Source organism: Pristis pectinata, chromosome 21, assembly GCF_009764475.1.
Source record: "Pristis pectinata isolate sPriPec2 chromosome 21, sPriPec2.1.pri, whole genome shotgun sequence".
Classification (NCBI taxonomy): Eukaryota; Metazoa; Chordata; class Chondrichthyes; order Rhinopristiformes; family Pristidae; genus Pristis; species Pristis pectinata.
In genome coordinates, this window is record NC_067425.1 from 11,213,990 (window position 1) to 11,218,208 (window position 4,219).

Here is a 4,219-nt window from a genome sequence, read left to right on the forward strand (position 1 = left end):
AGAGCCAGATTTGAAGAATGCTTTGCAAGCTAAGCCAAGAGATCACAAACTAAGTTTGTGTGAAAAATGTGTTTGAAATTCTTCTTTTGCATTTGTTTGGCCAACACATGCAAATTACAGCACAAAAAGCACCATCTGTAGAAACTCCAGTCCCTTAAATTTGAATGTCAGTTTTGTGGGCATTTTAAATCAAAGAGCATAGAAATTCATAGAGTTTTTATTAAAAAGTCAAAATTCAGTACTTCATAAATTGATAATTAATCACAAATGTCATGCAAAATCAGTATAGAAATGCAGAACACCCATAACAGAACCCTGACAATCCAAACCAATAACTAGCCAGAGTTTATCTTGTGTAAAACAACAAAATCTGAAGTAAAAACAGAAAAGGCTGGAAACATTCAGCAGGTCAGGCAGCACCTGTGGAAACAGAGTTAATGCTTCAGACTGAAGTTCCCTCAACGCAAAACATTATATTTTTATTTGTTCATTCACAGGACATGGATGGCACTAGCAATGCCAGCACTTGCTATCCATTCTTGCACTGGAGGGAGTTAAGAGTCAACCACATTGAAGCCACATACGCAGCAGATTGTGCAAGGATTGCCTAGAGACATTACAGTACAATAGGTTCATGGGTACCGGAGATATTTAACTGAAACTCTCTAGCTACTGTGGTGAGATTGGAACATTTGTTTCAGGATCAATGGTCCATGCCTCTGGATGTCAGTCAAGTAATAAAGACCACAATGCCATTGTCTAAGTATTGTGTTGGGCAGAATTATTGATCAGTGTCAAGAGCACCAACTTGGAGCTTGATTACTTGACGGTATTTGCATGGTCACCTACAAAACTGGAAACGTTTATTGTGTAAAAAACTATTCAAGTAGATGAAAACTACCTCCTTTTGCACAGGAGAACAAAGATGACAAGCTGTTCCTAGAAATTGATTAAAGATAACACTTATTTTTTTTTGAACCCGTCTGTCTTCAACTTTGGTTTATAGAAAGAAAAAAAGTGTTTCAGGTTTATAATGGTTTGTACATTATTCCTCAAGGATTCAGTGCTTTCATTATCCACTGTATGCAGAAGCTGAGAAAATATTGATTGATTAAAGTTATTTTTCCACCCAAAAAACTGTGGCTATGTTTTTTTGCTGCTAAATGTGCTTGCAGTAAATTAAGCTGGCTGAGTGGAAGATTTTGCATGGCATTGTAACTTTACACCAAGGTATAAAATTAGCAGCCTAGTTTACTACAAGGGCTCCTGGAATGATGTGCAGAATGAAAAAGTTGCACTGGGACTGGATCAAAAACAAGCTGAGGGGTATTGGTATAACCATAGAAAAGAGAATTTCATGCATCCAAAATAATGAGTGTTCCATCCTCCAACAGTATATAGTGTGTGTGTGTGTGTGTGTGTGTGTGTGTGTGTGTGTGTGTGTGTGTGTGTGTGTGTGTGTGTGTGTATTTTTTTTATTTCCTTACTCCCAGTTCCACTAGTCAGGTAACATCATTTGGTCTAAAATTTAGCTCCACTCAACATAACCTACAGCAAGAACTGTTCAACCTGTCAGCTCCAGAACCAACATCATCCCAACCTCAGTCATCAAGCTCCATTATTTCTCTGTAGTTTATGAGTGGGTCTTGAATGAATTTTTTTAAAAAAAAAAGTCCCCTACTAACCTGCCTTACTGAGCAACATGATTTCATGACAATAAAGGCCACAATATTTGGGGTAAGTGTGCCTTTCTTTCCATCTCAGGAGCCACCTCTCACCAAAGGCAGATGTGATAAAATCTACCACCACCACCAATGCACCAGCACAGCCTTTGGCCATCTGGGGAAAAAAAAGTATTTGGAGCTCAAAACCAACACTTTGTTCATGATCCATCTTCAGAGACATGGACTACATAGATTGTGCACATGAAAGCACTGGGTGGAGGGAGAAAATATCAAAACCTTTCTGCATAACCATTCAAATTAATTCACAGGATAAGCAAACCAATGTCAGCATCCTCTCCCAGACCACACTGGAGCTTTAATGATACAATTAACTCTGAAGGACAGACCACATCACTTGCATACTTGACACCAAACTCTCAAAGCAGGCACTCGGGCTCCTTCAGGGCAAAAATAAATCACCAGAAATGCTTCAAAAGATGTTCTCAAAGATTTCTGGGGGGGGGGGGGTGGGAAGAGATGGGGAATGCAACCTCTAACTCTACAGAATCTTTGGCCCATGACTGATCAAAGTGTGAAGCATACAGAAGGCACCAAGAACTGTCTTTACTGAAGCACATGGAAGCCTAGTGAAAACAGGAGTGAATCACATCCCAGATATTAGGAAGAGTTAGAGTCATTTAGCAGAGTAGGCCCTTCAGTCCACAATCAAAGCACCCATTTGCTCTGATGCATTCCAATCATTCTTCCCAGATTCATTAGGAGCAATTTACAGTGGCCAATGACCTTGCACATTTTGGATATGGGAAGAAACTAATGCACATACTTCACAGGGAGAATACACAAACTCCACACAGCACTCGAGGTCAGGATTGAACCCAGGTCACTGGACCTGTGAGACAACACTGTTAGCTGTGCCACCTCCCTGTCCACACTACCCACTTGGGCCATCAAGTACTTACTCCAAATGTGGCAGAGTCTCAAGACCATGTGGGATTGTCATCAGCCTCCTCAGAATACAGAATTGGAGTTGAATCAAGTCATCCTGAAGCCAAGGGACTACTCAAGGTGGACAAGATTCAGCAGCACCCCCCCCCCCCCAAAAAAAAACAGCAAAGGATCCTAGTGCTCAACTGACTCAACAGGCTGCTGCTCAACTGAATTAACTCCCTACAGTGTTGGAAACATGGGTTCTCTTGATTGCACATAATGACATTCACTTTATCTTCTTCCACTCCACCTGAATACTTCACAAGTGCAACCAGACCAGGACTGCTTCGGGTCACCTCAACATGCTGGTACATCCACTTGAATTACAAGTGGAGAGTTTCCTTTCTTTGGAAGTGTTTCTTTGATCTCCCCTCCAGTACTATGAAGTCACTCAACAACTATGAACACATGGTTTTAACCCATGCCCACTTGCCCAATGCAATTCCATTGAGAAAACTCAGTGGACAGTTCTACAAGTTGGCGTCATGTCCTCTCCAGTGTGGATCCTGAGCCAGAATCCAGCAGACTGATGAAATGAAGGACTCATGCAGCAAGGAGAACATGAGAACTATGCCCAGCCTGCCACTGATAAAGCTGCCAAATACTGGTTCCAAATTATCACATGCACCAGAGGTCACAAGGATGGCAGTGATAATTACACAATGGTGCATGAAAGAGTTCTAAAGAAGCAGAAAAATACTGGAGAGACTAACAGAACTACAACTACCACAGATCAGGGAAGTGCTTGGCATAGGCACATAATGCAAAATGATATTTCATTCTTCAAAACATAGCTCAGACCTTGAGCAGTAATTATTGGTGTCCGAGTTAAACCAGATTTCATCAACCTTGAAAAAAGAAACATTAAAACAAACAAGGCATTTCTATCTGCCATGATCCCATTATTTTGTAAAGATGTAATCTCAGGGTTTCAACACTTTACAATATTTATATAGCTTATTTACTCTGCAGGTTTAATATGCTCGAGCCCTAGACCATTGTTTTGCACAGACTTTGGACTTGATCAGAAAACTACTAATACTGAAACCTTAGGAACTTAATTTTTTTTTAAAATAGGGAAGAGGCTATTGGATTTGGAGTCAAAAGATACATCCTTAAGACTAATGATTTTCATCATTTTCAGTTACTAAACATGCATCAGCAGAGCCAGTCTGCTTCACGGATTATCCAAACTATTTCAGGGCAAGTGTCACATTTCACAAACTGCCAGGATGGTGTCTACCCCACCCTGCCGCCCACTTAAATCGCTGTTGGAAAGCCTAGTCAAGTATCCAGTATGCAACACCACATTTGTCAAGTCAACTGTGCGTGCAAACTTGAAACATTTGCACAGTTGGTTACACTTAGTATGCATCTTAACACGTGCTCTTCAACCAGGTTAAATTCCCCTTCTCAGTGCTAGCTTGAGACAACATCAAGCTCGGCTCCAGGGTCCTGGAAAGGTTATCCTTTAAAGCAGAGACCAAATCAATAGCTGCATGCCATCTTAACACAGTAACTTTAATAACGACACATTTACAAACACA